At 46.7% G+C, this 17,602-nt stretch overlaps 1 long non-coding RNA gene across 1 annotated transcript; it reads left to right on the forward strand.

Annotated features, from left to right (window-relative positions):
• Nucleotides 1-3,938: 3,938 nt before the first annotated feature.
• On the forward strand, nt 3,939-10,727 carry LOC146427505 (uncharacterized). The gene is made up of 4 exons (XR_014856435.1): nt 3,939-4,145; nt 5,847-6,065; nt 6,371-6,608; nt 10,595-10,727. It is a non-coding gene; the product is annotated as an uncharacterized LOC146427505 (long non-coding RNA).
• The last annotated feature ends 6,875 nt before the right edge of the window (nt 10,728-17,602 follow it).

Genomic DNA, 17,602 nt, shown 5'->3' on the forward strand with positions numbered 1-17,602 from the left:
GCTGCTTTCTCAAGGGCAGTAAATTAATATTTTGCACAAATATTCCTGTTCCATGCAACAGGCCAGATCCTAATCTGCCCTCACCCTCATCTCCTTGCTCTGCTGGAACCTTATTTCATTTGTAAACACAAAAATCCTTCCGAGCAGTCAATCCCAAATATCTGTGTGTCCACGAACATCACAGAGATCGGGAAGACAGAACAGATGCAGCCTTTTGGGACTGGTTTGGGATCAAGGAAAGGTTTGGAAGCCTGGAAAGGTTTGGGATCATGGAAATGCTGGGAGAGCAGCAGCATTCTGCCCCCTGAGCGTTTGGGAGCTGCAGGATTATCCATCCCAGCCTGGGGTGATCCCAACAGGATGCTCGGAGCGTTTGGAAAGGCGCCAGCAGAAAGGGGTCAAAAGGGAGGATTTTTTTCATTAATTTTTTTTTTTTTTCAAAAAGGGGAAAGAAAGGGGAGGGAGGAGGCTGAAGGGAGGGCCCTGGAGCTGCTGGGAGCTGAGGGAGAAGGTGGTTGTCTCAGTTCCCCTCGCAGGGCCTCCTGTGCACATGCCAGAGCTGAGAGCTGCACTGCTGCAGCTCCAGTGCCAGCTGTGTGCAGCTGTGTCCAGCTGTGCCTCCCAGCCCCTCACCGCTGGCTGCTCACACAGGAATGGCTTCTTTCCAGAGAGCTCATGGTGTAAAACCTCCCCTTTCACTGGGAGGGCTTTTTGGGGAGGATTTCACACCCCCAGAGGAGAAGAGCTGTTGCCAAATAACTCAGCAGCACAGTGGGGTTGGGGTTTTGTCACCTGAGTGCTTCAATCCCACACCCTGCTGCCCCTTCCCTTCAGGAATGCCTCATCCTTGTTCTTCCCAAGGAAAAATGAAAGCTAACCTCACTGTGCTTGCCTTTTGAAGGATTGGGATGGGAAATCCTGGAAGGCCAAGGATAAACTCTGATCTCTCTGTGACAGGGACAGGACCCAGGGAATGGCTGGAGCTGTGTCAGGGGAGGTTTTGTTGGATATTAGGAAAAGGTTCTTCCCCCAGAGGCTCCCCAAGGAATGGTGACATTCCCAAACCCACCAGAGCTCCAGGGACATTTGGACAACACTCCCAGGGATGCCCAGGGTGGGATTTTGGGGTGTCTGGGCAGGGCAGGAGCTGCACTGGATGATCCTTGTGGGTCCTTCCAGCTCAGGATATTCTGTAATTCCATCAAATCAACCCCCAGGGTTGTCTCCCCCTAAACACCTGCAGGGCCACTGTGCCAGGGGTGGCAGTGCCTGTTTGTCACCCTGCAGTGACCACGTCCATGGCAGAGTCCCTAAATCTGTGCCACAAATCTCCCTTTTCACCCTCAATTTGTTGTGCCTCACAACAAATCCATAAATCTGAGGGAAATGAGCAAGAATAATAACAATAATAACAATAATAACAACAATAATAATAATAATGATTAATAATAATATTTGACAGGTTTTTATTATTTTAGACCCAGCTGATGATTGGATTGGACAACTTTAAAGGTCTTTTCCAACCTGAACATTCCATGAAGTTTCCTCCATGCTGCACAAGGTTAAAGGAGAATCTCTTATTCAGGAGCATTTGCAGAGCAGAAGGTACAGAAGTTTTGTCATCTTCACTCCTACTTTTGCTCGACTCTAAATCTGTGAGGAGGAAAATTGCGTTTTATGATGGGTGAGCAAAAAAAGAAAAAAATCAGCCTTTTCCAATATCTTTATTTCTGGCAGTTTGGGGATATTTAGGAATGGTAGAGGTTGTTATTGCATATAGGAAGGTTTTATTGCTTCCCCTTCAGTGCAAACTCAGCTCTGTGTCTCCCCTCAACTTCCCCTTTTGCTACTGGGACGAGGAAACGAAGAGAAAGGAGGGAAACACCAAAAAAAGCAGCGCTTGTTTCCCTTTGTCTGCCACTCACGACTTGCACATGTGTTTTGGGGGAGAGGGGAAAGCAAAATGCATCTCCAGACAGCTGATTCTGCCTCCTCAGACACGACTGGAGAGGAATTGCCTCTCTGTGCCTGTGCCACCCTCTGCCAGCGGTTTTGTCTCTGCAGCTCCGCGGCTCTTGCAGAGACTTGTCCCAAAATATTCACATTCCACAGCCAGACCTGCTTTTCCTGCAGTTTTCCAGGGGATTTCACCAACGTGGGGAGTTGCAGCAATGCTGTGCTGGAGACCCAGATTCCAGGGAGAATTTCCCCACACAGTGGGTTGCATTTAAAGAGGTTTGCTCCAAACACGAGTCCAATTTCCAGGAGGGAACGAGGTGTGATTTTTAATTTCACTTTTTATGAATTCTTTTTTCCCCCCCAATCCCATCATCATTATTTTGCTCTGAGCTCCTCTGCCAAAGGCTGGAGCTTGGTAAAAAAGTCAAAAATCAACAAATTTTTGGTGTTGATTTGAAATGCAGCTTCTTGTCCTGGTGCCATGGAAGAAGGGCTGAGTGGGCACTGGGTGGCTGTGGCACCATGTTGGTGGCACCATGACTCTCACTGCTCCCAAAATCCTTTAAATCCATGCCTTGCTCTGAGCCAGGCTGCTTTTCACCTAGCTGGGAATATCCCTGTTTTGTCTTTGCTGGAGAGGTGATTGATGTTTCCACAGAGGAGATTTTGGATGGGTTTTGTTTCCATCTGAGGGCAGCGAGGCTGCCGTGACAGAGCATAGAAATATCATCTCCTTTTTGGGTGCTGGAGGTGCTTTTGGGGTGGGAATGGGGGATTTCACCCCTCTGGTGTTCCCACAGGCTCTCCTTTATCCCACACAGCCCATGGAGAAGCTGAGCTTGCTCAAGCTCAGATTTTCCCCAGCCCTACATTCCCACCAACCATTCCCGTTGGAAGGAAAGTTAATATCCCAGCTCTTTCCTTTTGGGATCCCCAGGAAGCGAAGGCATCAAACATGCAGGACCTTGTGGGCTCAGGAGGCATCCTGGAGGCATTAGCTATGGCTGGCATTCGATCCAAGAACTGAGCTGTTTCCTGCTTTATTGATTTAAATTTAAATTTCCCCTCCCTGCGCTCATGCACGCACAATGGGCCGCATTATGAGGACATCCCCAACAATAAACCCCAGAGAAAGGCAGATGTTTCCCACCCCAAAAAATTTCATTCAGGCTGGGAGAGAGAGAGAGAGAGAGGCCTCTCCCCAGGACCTCCAAGGCACAGAGGTGCAGGTTTCTGTGAGTTTGTGCACGTTGCATTCTCCCTCCCTGGGTGGTTTGCTCACGTTCCCAGCGGGAAAAAAAGCTGGAATAAAGGGTCAGGGATGGTGGTGGAGAGCGGCTGCTCTCAGCTGGAGTGTGCTCAGGGCTCTGGGCATGGACACACCTGGAGTTTAGGAGGAAGATTTTTCTCATCAGAATAATTTCCTGATTGTTTGCGTTGGTGCATCTTGGATAAAAACGGTCTTGGAGGGGATGGGAGTTATGTCCAAGTGTTTAAAGAGAGATCTCTGGGTCTCAAATGGGATCTCTGGGTCTAAAAATGGGATTTCTGGGTCTAAAAGAGGATCTTTGGGTCTAAAAATGGGATTTCTGGGTCTAAAAGAGGATCTTTGGGTCTGAAAAAGGTATCTCTGGGTCTAAAAATGAAATCTCTGGGTCTAAAATGGAATCTTTGGGTCTAAAAAAGGGATCTGTGGGTCTAAAAAGGGATCTCTGCACCTAAAAGGGAACCTCTGGGTCCAAAATGGAATCTCTGGGTCCAAAAAAGGGATCTCTGGGTCTAAAAATGGAATGTCTGGGTCTAAAAATGGAATCTCTGGGTCTGAAATGGAATATCTGAGTCTAAAAAGGGATCTCTGGGTCTGAAAAAAGGGATTTCTGGGTCTAAAAAAAGGGATCTGTGGGTCTAAAAAAAGGGATCTGTGGGTCTAGAAAGGGAGCTCTGGTTCTAAAAGAGGATCTCTAGGTCTAAAATGGAATCTCTGGGTCTAAAAAGGGATCTCTAGGTCTAAAAGGATTTCAGCTGGACCTGTGGAGGAAATACTTAGTGTGGGAACAGAGAAGATCTTCAACCGTCTCAGCATTTTGAGTCCTCCTCGCTCTGGTTTCTCAAAACACACCTCGAAATGTGGGAAAATCCGAATTCCAGAAGAGATTCCAGCTGACAAGGAGCAGCTCAGTGTGAAGGTCAGAGCTCTATGTTCTCGCACAGCACGTGCCAGAATATTTCACTGCTGGGACAGAAAGTCTGTATTTAAGTAGCAATAACTCACAGGAGGGATTGACAGGTTGGAATGCACCTGGTTCAGGCTGTTGGGTGCTAATATCATTCCCAGTTTTCTCTGGGAAAAGGCAGCTGGGGTAGTTTATGGGATGTCCAGCCTCACTTAGGGCTGCTGTGCTTAAATATGGCCCCAAATTAAAGTTGTGGGGTGAGATCCCTCCAGGGGCAGATAAATTCAGGATGTGATGGAGAGCATTTCGTGTTTCCCACGTGGTTGTGCCAAACTGGTCCCTTTAAGGGCATCCTAAAAAAATCAGAACCACCCCCAAAAAAAAACCAGAGTCACCCCCCAAAAAAACCAAAACCACCCCAGAACCACCAGAACCACCCCAAAAAGCCCAGAACCACCCCCAAAAAACCAAAAACACCCAAAAAAACCAAAACGTCCCCAAAAAAATCTGAACCACCCCCAAAAAACCCAGAACAACCCCCGAAAAGACCCCAGAACCACCCCAAAAAAATCAGAACCACCTAAAAAAAACCAAAACCACCCCCAAAAAACGAAAAAACACCCCAAAAAAATCCCAAACCACCCCAAAAAAACCCCAAAACCACCCCAAATCACCAGTTGCTTTTTCAAACCGAGGCCAAACTCCTGAGCTGCACCGCTGGCGATATTGTTTAAAAAAAAAAAAAAAAAAAAAAAAACCAACGAAAAAACCCAAAACAATGGGGCTCAATTAGATGAGAATTATTTTAACACTTCGGAAGGCTGCCAAGTCATTTCCTTCTCCTTTATTGATTTTTTCCGTTGCCAGTAAATATATCTGCGGCAGCAGGATGAAAGGAGAAGGGGGGAAAAGCGAAGTGTTAAAAAGGAGATTGCAACGAGATCTGTGCCCCAAAAATCTCCGGGAAGGAGGGAGGACATTTTAAGGCAGAAGGAAGCAGGGGATTCATGGAGGCATTTCAGGGGGTAGCAGACAGCCCAATATTATTTTCCTTGCCTGATCCTTTACTTAGATTGGCTCCTGTTTCTTCCCCTCATTGTGCAGTCCCTGCGTGAGCTGCAATCCATGGAAAGACATTCCACCTACATTCCTTTGCCACCGGCTGAGAGGAGGGGGGGAGTGCAATTATGTGGGCTGGAGAGACACAAAGGGCTCTGCTCCACCGCTCGGGCTCGTGAACTTCACGCAACTTTTCCCCTTCAAAATGTTAAAAGCAGCCCCCAAAAAACCAAACAAGTGGAAAATCGCCAAACAGTCTGGTTTGTTCCTCCAAAAAAATTGGTTTGTTCCTCTCCAGGAGAAGGGTTTGGAGCTGTAACTGTCCCACCTGTAAATATTTCCCTCCCCAACACTCTGTAGATCACCATAGAATAAATAGTTTTTAATTTTTTAGCAGCTTCAGTGCTCCTCTCTGGCTTTTTTTGAAACGTGCATCTTCTCTGTGCTAATCACAGAATCCCAGAATGGTTTGGGGTTGGAAAGGACCTCAGAGATCATCTCACTCCAATCCACCTTCCACCAGAATGGATATTTTAATGGGTGAAGTGTGAACAGATTTATATAGTTCTTGGTTTAAAAGGGTTAATTCTTCAGGGACAATTTTGCCATACCTTTATTGGGATCTAATGAGGGCCATTATGGCATTTATCCAAGGAGTTTCCAGGCTACAGGTGTGACCCTCGAGATTGTGTCACCAAGCTGGTTCTAAATCCTGGGAATATCCCACCACAGGCACCATGGGAAGGACATCACTCTAGAAAGAGATCTGGAGCTGTTTCCAAAAGAACCCAGAAGTGAGGAAATCCTCCAGCTGAGGATGTTGGATCACAGAACAAACTATTTAGAAGTTCACATCAGCTGGACCTTTTCCAGGTGAGCATCCTCCAGGCTCTTCCCAGGGCAGGGATTTTGTTATTCCACTCCTCAGCACTGAACTTCATTAGCTGGGCTGTGGAAATGCTGCTGCCCTGCTTTCCATATTGATTTCTGTGCCCCTGCACTGCTTCTTCCCATTCTGTCTAATAAGCAAATTTCATTACCTGACTTCACAATTTTTCCTCTGGGCCATTAGAATTGCTTGACTGTATTCCTGGCAGAGCCCTTAATTAGAGATGGATCAGAACTGATGTCATTAAGCTGATCCATTAACCACACTCTTCCTGTGACTCCAAATGCAGGTGGAAATGTGACCTGGGATCCAAATCGCCCCTCAGTTCGCTCTGCAGAGCCCCAAACCTCCTCAGACAGCCAAAGATGGAGAAGAAAAGTCCAATTAAAGCTTCCACAGATCCTACCTCAGTCGTCCTGACACGGGAAACATCTCTGGGTTTATCCTGCAACCAAAGATTTGTGATGTCTAAAGGATTTCGTTTCTTGCTGCACTTTTTTGGAAGGCTGGGTGTTTACTCCAACAAGGTAAAAATGTTATCACTTTCCTCTAGTCACAGAAAAATCTTCTGAGACACAGACTTTGTCCTTTTAGCACCCTTGAGAGCTCTCTGGAAGCCATTCCAATTTTTATATTTCCCTATAAACCCCAATTAGGGTGGAATCCATAGGGCTGAGAGAAGCATTTTGGCTTTCTGCTGCCTTGTCCAGCAGCCTGGGCACTTTGTGAGATAAATTACAGCTCTTTTTAGAGCTGGCCGTGGCCAGAGGTGGACACAGAGGAGCTGAACACGATGATCTCAGAAGAGATGCTCTGAATTAAGCAGGAGGTTGCTAAGCCACGAGACTGCTGCAGTCTCCAGCAAAAGTTACAGCAATGAGTCCTTGTGCAGAATGGGGTTTTCCATGAAAAAAAAAGTCTAAAAGGACAGAATCTTAGCTTGTTACGGCTGGAAAAAAACTGCTGAAGTCATCTGGGATTTCATCTCCTACCTCTTAGGGTGTTTGTTTCCTCAGAAACAAACCAAGCAAAACCAAACAGCCTCCCTTGCCCCAAAATCTGGAGTGTGCAGAGCTGAACTCTGCCTAGTCCTGGTAATTAAATTTATTTATATGGATATTACAATGAAAATAGTATTTTCTTCTCCCCATTCTTCCTGGGCTGCCCTGTTTTTCCCCCAGGGATGGCTCAGCACACATCTCACATCATCCATCCTGAGGGATGGGAATGGATGGGCTTTAAGGTCCTTTCCAACCTAAATCATTCTGGGATTTTATGGTGATTCTGGAAAGTCATTCCCACCTCTTTCCACCAACCAGAGAGGGTTAATTTGGCCTTTCCCTGGACCAACAGGGCAGCACCTGCTAGCAGGGTGGGGTGTTCCCTCACACAGCTTGTCAGAGACAGATTATCATTATCATTATTATTATTATTGTTATTATTTAGTGAAATAACACGTTCCTTTGTCTGTGTCCTACCCCACAACCTTCAATCGAGCCTCGCTGGCCTCTCAGCCCTCTCTGCCAATTCTGCTGCTTTCCCTGTTTGCAGAAACCTTAACTCTGTGTTTGAATTGGCCTGCAGGATGTGTTTGAGGAGGGCGAGAGACTGAACAAAAATGGGAGGCTCTCATCCCCCCAAAAAGAAGTGTAATTTGCCTTTAAAGGCTCTTAAACAGCAAACACATTCTGTCTGATCCTCCTTAATAAAGTATCCCAGCAGTGCTACAGTGCCTTATTTGAGGTCTGTGCAGTCTCATTAAATTTGATGTGTCACAGAGGGCTTGGACATGTGAAAGGGAGGCTGCAGGAACCAGGATTGAAGTTTGCCAGATTTGCTAAGGAAAAATGATTCATTATGGCTTTTCAAAATGGACACCCTTCAGGCTTCCCGCTCCATTGATTGTGTGAGCAGGGAAGAGAGGCCACCGCAGCCTGCAGATTTAACCCTTATTAACAGCTGCTTAAATTAAGGATTCGGTTTGATCTGGGGAGATGTGCTCGCACTTGTGTGCTCCGAGTAAAGAAAAGGAAGGTTTATTAAAGATTTAAGGGCTGCTGGAAACTCGGCGACGGTTTTTGCGCCGCCGGGAGGAGGGTGGAGGATCCGGGGTGGGCTCAGGTTGGGCAGAGTGTGCTGTGACCCAGCCCTGCACCCAGAATGGATGCTCAGAGCAGCATCCTGCATCCCAGCGCCTTGGGAAAGGGAGAGGAGGTGCTGGGAGGTGGTTTTGGGGCATCCCTGGGGTGTGGCTGTGGTTTGGGAGGTGCTGGTGGTGTGGAGCTGCACTAGGAGCACCTTGGTGGGGTTGTCTCCTCTTCTCCATGAGGTATGATTGTCTCCTCCTCTTCTCCATGAGGGATGATTGTCTCCTCTTCTTCTCCATGAGGGAAGATTGCCTGGAGATGTGGATTTTTTGTGGATTTCTGTCCTGTGGGGTCAGCAGATGATGAGCACTGTTGGTGCTTTGGGGTTTGTGTGTTGGAGCTGGAATTGTTCTGCCACAGTTCAGAAGCATCACTCCCTTAGGGGTTGGATTTTGTGGGTCCTTTCCAGCTCAGAATATCCCATAATCTGGGAATAAAAGTGGCTCAAACCTGAAAAATCTCCTCAGGTATCTTCCCTGTGCTTTGCTGGGAGCAGAGAGGAGCAGGGAAGGATTTCTCTCCTCTATTTCTGCTGTGCTGGTGGTGCCTGAGGAGAAGGGAGGTTTGGAAAGTGATGTTATTTTGGAATAAAAGGCAGCGACAGGTTAGGATGGACACCCAAAAATGACCTTTCCAGAGCTTGTGAGCACACCTGGATGCTGTCCTGGGCCAATGGCTCCAGCAGCAGCAGGAATCAGGGAATTTAGGGATTTCACTCGCTGCCCTTGTGGTGGGAACTGTGATACAGCCAGGACTGAGGTGTTCATCCTGGGCAAGAGGCTGCAAGGATGAGCTCTGGAGCAACAGCTTCCTCACCCACTGCATCCCCTTTCCCTCCCTCCTCTCTCCCCAAGACCCCAAAATTCACAATACAGCCTAAAATGCACAATACAGCCTAAAATTTACAATACAGCCTAAAATTTACAATACAGACACATTTCAATTCAAGACACCAGAGAGGGAAACAAAAAAAAAAGAGGCAGGAAAACGGATCTGGGGGATCCATGTCTATTCCTTAGGATAGCAACAAAAAGGAGCCAACCCACCACGGGGGATTTCTGCAAAGAGTTCTGATTTGTGGCATCTGAGTAAGGGGGACAAAAAAAAAAAAAAAGAAAAAAAAAACCCCCAACATTTGTGCTTTTAAAAAGGTTGTAAATCACGCCCTGAATGCTCACCATTTACATTTTAAGTGAAATAGGATGTCAAACCATTTTGCTTTATGTTTATTTTCGAATACTGTACGCTTTACTGTCCACTTTCTCCAGCGCCCGCGCCATTTAAATCATATTGTATATAGCCAAAGATGCAGGGGGATATAAATCTCCCAGGGTGTGTATATACACCAATTATTCTTGGGAAATGCAGCCAGCCAGAGTTCACAGTACCTGAGACACATGAATACAGTGGCCTTGCTATTTCTTGGAATTTTTTTCGGGGGGATTCTTACCCAGCATAGATTGAAGGGTGAATCCACCGGGTTTGGTGGTTTGATACAGGTAAAAAAAAAAATGGTTGGAAAATGAGATATTTTCATTTTAGGGAGCAAATTTCAGCTGTAGGCACATCCAGATGCTGCGTGATAAATAAAGTCTCTCAACTGCATATTTAAACAAAGCATTAAAGCCTTCACACTTCCTGTTGGAGAAGTATTTTATCCCTCTCCCTTTATTTATACAGCGTGGCAGCGAGAGCCGAAATAAATTTCATCAGCTTCTTAGTGCCTCATCGCCAGCGGAGACACACAGGAACAAGATGAAACATTGTTCAAATAAAATGTAAATTTAACGCGAACGCCTTGTCCGCTAAAGCGCAGTGGGACTTGGCGAGGGCCAGGGAGGGAGAATGTGGAGAGAGAGATGGGGCCAGGAAGGGATGGATTTGGGTTCAGGTTTAGGTTTGGGTTTGGGCTGAATGATGCTGTGGGGTATTAGGATGCAGGTTTGGGCTCAGCTCCATCTGATGACTTTAGAATTTTTAGCTTCTACTCTTCATGTATCTGTAGTTTGGTGTGCAGCTCCAGGCTCCACATAAAGTGCTGAAAACCTCTGTTCCCAGCATTTTAGACAAAACAATTCTTCTCAGGTGGAAAATCCAAGGACACTTTGCTGCCTCAGAGCCCCAAAATATGTAATTAAGAGTGAATTGAGGGGAGCAAACTTGGGGTAATTGACATCATCAGCTGAAGGGGTAATTGGAGAATTGAGGCTCAATATGCTAATAGACAGAACTGATAAAATGTGAAGAACTTGTGACTCGCTGTCCATTTTGGGTGTAGCCTCTGTCTGGCCTAAACGTACCTTAAAGGCCTTTAATAAATTAGTCAGCTTTTAATTCTCCTAACGTTGTCTGGTCTTTTGTTTCAGGTCAGCCTGTTAAGGCATCCCATCCCTGCTGTCCATGCTGGAAGCAGCCACAGCCATTCCCTGGGTGCTGCGCTGGGGAAATTTGGGGTTTTTTTGGAGTCATGCCTCGTTTTTGGTTCACTCAGCCTTTAACAAGGTGTGAGTTCCACTGGGGCTGTTTGGGAAGTGCTCTGTGCTGTCCCATCTCTGGCCTTTCCTGAGCTTCTCTTTCCAGCTGTTCCTCAAAGGTTTGCCTCTGCACCAACCTCCCCGGAGCTGTGAATATGATGTGGATGTAAATCCTGCTCTGCCTTTGGTGACATTGTGACCTCTCTCGTGTCCTGCAGGTGACACAGGAGCTGGGCTGGAGCTGTGGTCAGCGTGACCTCCCTGCTGATGCAGACAGGGCAGGATCTGAGCCCAGGTTGTGCTTTCTGGACAGAGGAACTCGCTGTGTTCTCAGGAAAAACATTTCCCCACCAGCAGCAGAATGAGAGGTTTGATTGCCTTGCCTTGAAAATCAAGACACAAGGGGGAAAATCCAGGCGGATTGGCATCACCAGATCTGCTCAGGTAGGGATGGTCAGACAGGGCAGAGCAGCACCAGAGCCATCCCTGTTCTGCACAAACCCAGGTAAAGCTCAGCCAGCGGGAATCTGATTTGCAGTTACTGCTCTGCTGTAATTTGTACTCGTCTGTCTCGCAGTGGAGCTGGAAACTCAGCTCAGAGGCAGTGCTAGATCTTCCCTGAGCCACCCTCCTGGTTAATTAAAAGATATTCTCTCCTATAGCTCCTAGCCCAAATCCCATTTACCAGGCTTTCTCATGGGCAAAGAAAGGCTGAAATTCAAGCTGTAAGGGCTAAATAGATCCACATTGTGCTGTGGAAAAGGGAAAAAAAAAAAAACAACCCAGCCCACATCCCAATTCAGTTAGCTGCTTAAAACGCTGCCTTGCTTATTGCCATTGTTAGAAAACCTCATAAATCATGAGATTGCTTTCTCAGGGTCTGTCCTAGGAGCTATCCTGAGGGTGGAGAGATTTAGGCAGCGCAGGAAATCAGGATGTTGGCTCAGCTCACCTTCAATTCAGTGGCCAGGAGTAAATCCCCACACCCCAGAGACCCCCAAGCCTTTCTCACCAGGGATTTGCACAGGCTGAGGAGCTGGTGGAGGATTTTGGAGCCTCCAAAGAATTTTAGGGAGCTTGCAAGGTTCTGCTGCTTTGTGTCTCATGTTTGGTGTGGCTGAAGAGGCTTTGCAGTCACCCAGATCTCGTGATGCTGCTGAAATTTGGACATATAGCATTATTCTGGCTTATATATTTTCTAAAGGATATTCCTCAGCTTTTTAGCATCCCCAGGTCTGGCAGCCCTTGGGATTGAAGGTGGAGTAGGAAAGATTTCTGTTTTGGGTTCAGTTGTCTGTGTTGTGCTTCCAAAATCCCCGTGATTGTGGAGCTCTCTTTAATAACTGTACAGTGCAGGTGCCTGGAGAAATTGTGGGTTGGCATTGCAGCCCCATTGATGCTTGTGTTGGAGGTGAGATTTTGATGAACAGCTGATGGGGTACAACTGCAAAGGATGTATCCCCACTAGGATAAATCGCAAAGCCCTCGCTCTAAAAATCTGATTTACAAAAACCAGGAGTTTTTGTCAGAGCATGCCTGTTGGTTTAATCTGTAGCATTCTGCAGGCACTGAGTGTGACCCAATATCCCAATTTTTCTCTAGAAATGAGCCATATTAAGCTCCCCCAGCGGTGAGACAGCACTGGCAGGGCAGGTTTGTCCTGGAGCCATCCCAGGACACTGATGTGACAGCGGGAGAGCTCTGCCCAGCCCTGCCAGTGACCTGTTGGGTGGCTGGGGTGACTCTTTTCATCTCTTTGTCTGTGCTTTCATCTCGGTGGCTGGCAGAGGCTTTGAGGATGAAACAGGCAGCGTGTGAGTGTGTTTGTGCAGGGCTGAGCACCACGGGGTTCTGCCCCACTCCGGGGTGGAAATAACCCAGGATGGATCCAACAACTCCCTCCCTGCCCCAGCAGCCTTGGCTGACAGCAGCAGAGCACCTGGTCCTAAATTTAGCTCCAGACCTGCCACACTCTTCAAGTCAAACTGGGACAATCCTGATCCGGGGCGAGCAGAGAGGAGCAATTCAGAGATAAAATATTCCAGGTCTTTCTCATTACAATTCTCCTCATGCGAGATTATCTTTTGATTTTTTTTCCATAGCTCCTCCACCCTGGCAGCCAGAAGCTTTGTTTAAAACACATCCATCATTATCACTGTAATGTATTATTATTATTATAACTTATTCACTCATATAGCATTTTTCTCACAACAACCTAGGAATCAAAGTGGTTTACACTCTTGCTGTCTGAAATCAATCTGAAAGGAGAAATTAAGGGGAGGGGGGGAGGTGTTAAAAATACCTAAATAAATCTGTGAAGCTGGTTTCAGGTTCACAGTGAAAACTCCAGGTCTAAGCAGGAAGGCAGAAAAAATAATGGCGAGGAGCTGTGGGTAGCTGGGAAAGAAATTTTGTTGTGTAACATGATATGAAAGAGAATTTTGAGGAGATTTTGCCTCGTCTGTGCCTTGAAGGATGTTCTCCAGGTAGATCTGTGTGAGGCACAATAGCTCAGCTCCAAAGCAGGAATCCAGATTTTGCATCAGCACGGGGACATCTGGGAGTTCAGGTGGAGATTTACGGCATAATTAATAAGGATGGAGGCTGATGCAGAATTCCAGTGATGCTCACATTTTAGGTTCTGCAGGTCTGGGCTCTCTTTGCAGCTGTGTAAAAAAAAAAACCCACCAAAATCAGAGCAAAACAACCCCACAGCCCTAAAGCCAAGAGACACGAATGAATATGAAGAAGGGAGTTGGTTCTGTGTGAGGTCAGCTGTAAGAGAGGGGAAGTGAAACCCAAATGAAATCCCAATTATCCCCTTTTCCAAGATTAAAACCACCCCACATCTGCATCACCCCAACCAAAGACCCTAAAAAAGGGTAACATCTTCATTTTAGAGCTATCCAGCCTGGAGAACCCTGCAGCCTTCAATAATTCAGTGTTTTCTCCTCCTAATTTCCTTCCCTGCTCCCAACGTGCGCCGTGGATTTCTCGCTCAAGGTTTTGCTCAAGGTGATTCTGTTTGTGCAGCTTTTCCGTGCAGCCTCTTCCCTTTTTAATTTTAATGCAGCATTTTGAGTTTGTCTCCTGCAAACCTCGCTGTCTGCTTTGTGGAGTAGCAGGAAGGCAGGAAAAGATATGACTAAGGAAGATTATGATATCATTCTGGTTAAGTGCAAATGCATTTTAAAAAATGCTTTGGCTTCTTACCAAGAGGAAGTGACAGATGATCTTTGGCAATTTTATTAATGCATCTTTTCTGTGTTGCTCTGCAAATCCCCATTATTTTCTAGAAGCAGACAAGGACCAGCATTAATTTTCTAAATCTTTGCTGTCTTCTCTTGAAAAACCTTGTATAGATTTGGAAAACTCCATCCCAGATCTGAATTTTCTTTTTTTCTTTTATGTATATAAGCGAAACGCTTATTTGAATATCTGCCCACTGGTTATTTTATATCATCATTTGCATAGTTCAGCTTCTTCCTGGCTCCTCAGCAAGATTTAAATATAACAGCCACCATCCCAGCGTGTATTAACAGGTCTGGGAGTTCACCTGGATGTCTTCAGAGAGCTGTCACGTTCCCAACTGGAAAATGAGGAAAAGAGGCACAGTGGCCAAGAATTTCCTGGACAACTTCCTGAGCAATGCCGACAGCCAAGGAGCAGCTCCTCTGTCACCACCACCTCTCTGATGTCATCCCTCAGGGTGACCTCCTAGGTGACCAGGGGTGGCTGCTCTGTAAATTCTCTTTATTTGGATGCTTCCTTGCTCCAAACCGAGAGTTTTATCCTTCTTTTCTGCCCTGACTTCCTTCCATCGTGAATCCAGGGCCTTTTCCAGTGGGATTATTTAATTCTAGCGTGAAAGGTGTGGCTATAAAAGCAGTGTCCAGCTGTCCAGGGATGCAGGATGAGCCCAACTGTCCTGTTCTGAAGGCCACGTGGTGTTTTTGCCACAGGAGCAGACAAGGGGCTAATTACAGTATCAGGGAAACGCTGAGAGAGACGAGTCAAATACAAAATATTCAATTCATTTAATATTCCTGATGAATAGGCAAATTACTCTAATCACATTAGTTATTCTATTCATTTATTAGCTAAGAGTGATTAGCAGTGAATAGCTGTAAGAGGATCTTCCAGGTGCAAAAATTAGGCATCTATAGTTTCATGATGTTTATTTTCAGCGGAGGATAATTGTCTCTTTAGCTCCCCTCAGACACACACACACTCTGCCACACACAGCTCCACTCCCTTTTGTCCAGGCACGGGGGGGAAAGGTAGCAAAAAACCCACACAGGTGCGGAGAGATAAGGCCAATTCCCCGCAGAATTTAACAGGATTTATTTCAAAACAGTCGGGAAGAGATTTCTCCAAGATTACGGCAAGTTAATGCGGAGGGATTTGGATGGCGGTTCCCACGGAGCGCCGGGATAATGCCGATTTAAGCGCCAGGCTCTGCCTCGTTCATGCTTGATTTGATTGTGCTGGAGAGGGGGAGTTGGCTTGATCTGCGCCACAAACGGAGCCCAGGTCCCTGTGTGACGGTGGCACTGCCACCCTGCCCTGCTCCCTGGTGTGATGGTGGCACTGCCTCCCTGCCCAGGTCCCTGGTGTGACAGTGGCACTGCCACCCTGCCCAGGTCCCTGGTGTGACAGTGGCACTGCCACCCTGCTCTGCTCCCTGTGTGACAGTGGCACTGCCACCCTGCCCCGCTGGCTGCTCCCAGATGCCCGCTTAGGTTGTTCCCCATGGATAATTACAGAATCATGGAATGGTTTGGATTGGAAGGCAGGGAAGTCCATCTAGTTCTACTCCCTATCCCTATCCCTATCCCTATCCCTATCCCTATCCCACACCTTCCACTGTCCCAGGTTGCACCAACCTGGCCTTGGACACTTCCAGGATCCAGGGGCAGCCACAGCTTCTCTGGGAATTCCATCCCAGCTCCTCCCCACCCTCACAGGCAGGAATTCCTTCCCAATATCCCACCTAGCCCTGCCCTCCTTCAGCTCAAGCTGCTGAGTGAAAAACTGGGCTGATTAATTTATAAATAACACAGAATTCTGTAGCTTTTCCTTTATTATGGTGCACTGATGACTCCAAAATGTGAGGAGGAGAAACCAAACTAGCTGGAATTCCACCTGGAATCGTTGATAGGAGTCCCAACAAAATACAAGGAAGAGGCATCAGTGTGGCTGTCCAGCTCTTCCTGGGGTCAGAAATTAAGGACCAACAGGCACATCCAGTGGAGGAGAGGTGAAGGAGAGCTGAGAAAAGCAGGGGATTGGATCCTGGAATCCCTGAATGATTTGGGTTGGAAGGGAATTTAAAGATGATCCAGTGCCACCCCTGCCATGGCAGGGACACCTTCCACTGTCCCAAATTGCTCCAAAACCTGTCCAGCCTGGCCTTGGACACTTCCAGGGATCCAGGGACAGCCACAGTTTCCCTGGGAAGGGTCAGAGTGACAGCAGGGAAAGGGAATTTCTGCATCCTTAAACTGCCTCACCTCACCCCTCCCTTCACACCTCGTGGATCCCACCAGGGCTCTGCACCAGTCTGTCTGCAGGCATTAAAGTGCAGGGTGGAGAGCTGGGATTGCAAGGCAGGCATTTCCCTGATTTCCCCAAGTAGGAAATCGATGGGCAGCAGCATTTGGAGAGCAAATTGCCGCAGTATTTGCTCCTCGATCGCGCTCGGCGCTGCCGGGGCCCTTAATTCAATGTTCCCAGGCACTTTCAGGATGTTATGCTAAGCAAAGGCTGAGCTGTCATTACATTTTTATGAAGTCAATGCAGTTTCTAACAGCTCAGAAAAAAGAATTTACAAGAATTGATCAAATATCTCATTTTTCTGAGGGAATCTGCTCCTCTGGATTTCCCTGAGCTGTCAGCTCGCATTGATATGATCTGATTGATGCTGTTTGCCACATTAAGAAACATTGGGAGCTAATCTGTTTTAATCCCATTCTCTGTTTTTAATATAATACTCTTGAAGGTAACTGAAGGTTATTACTTATTTTAAATAGCTTAAATATTTGTGTCAAAACATTGTCCTGAAAGGTTCAAATCCAGCCTTTGCCACACGGCTTGAGGGAGGGAAGGGAAAAAAAAAAAAAAAAAAAAAAAGAAAACCCCCAAACCACCAATGTTGAGACCATTTGGAATGATCTAATCCATGCTTCAAATCCCTTTGTTCTCCTGTTCCCTTGCAGGGTTGGAGAGTTTGAGCTGAATGCCATTTATTAGATGGTTGGAGGGGGTTGGCTGCTGAGGAGTTTCTTCTCCAGGCTCTTTGGGGAGGCTGAATTTTTCTAACTCGCAGTTTGCTCCCAGTTTGGATGAAAGCTGCCATATCACAGGGAATTTTCTTATGGAAAAGACTGGGAATCCACAGAGAAAACTGGTGGATCTTTATTGCTGGGGGAGAAAGGAGTGTTTTTCTGGGACTTTCAAATCTGGGGGAGATGGATAAAAAAAAATAAGTCCTGGGGTAATGAGAGTTGTACATTATCTTAGAGGAATCATTTATCTCCATGCCAGTTGTTTAGCTGGGTTTGCCAAGCTTGAAAACTTAGATTTATTGGTGCCAACGACAGGAATGGAAGCATTTAATGGGCTTGTGCTCTATGGAGGTGACGAGGAAAAGCAACAGAAATTCAGGAGGTGGCTGGGATTGTGCATCCATGGCTTTTCTTCGGTTTGGCTTCCTAGGAATAAATTCAGATTGCTGAAAGAAAAGATGATTTTTAGGAAAGTAGGTATAAGATACTGGGCAGGGTGTGGGCAAAATGGATGAAACCCCAGCATTTGAGTGATATCAGGACTCCAATTCCTGACATTTGAAATTTAAGTTGCACCTTTCCTGTGCTGTCATAGTTACTGTGGTCACTCAGC

Source organism: Lichenostomus cassidix, chromosome 24 (genome assembly GCF_008360975.1).
Source record: "Lichenostomus cassidix isolate B80296 chromosome 24, HeHo_3.0, whole genome shotgun sequence".
Taxonomy (NCBI): domain Eukaryota; kingdom Metazoa; phylum Chordata; class Aves; order Passeriformes; family Meliphagidae; genus Lichenostomus; species Lichenostomus cassidix.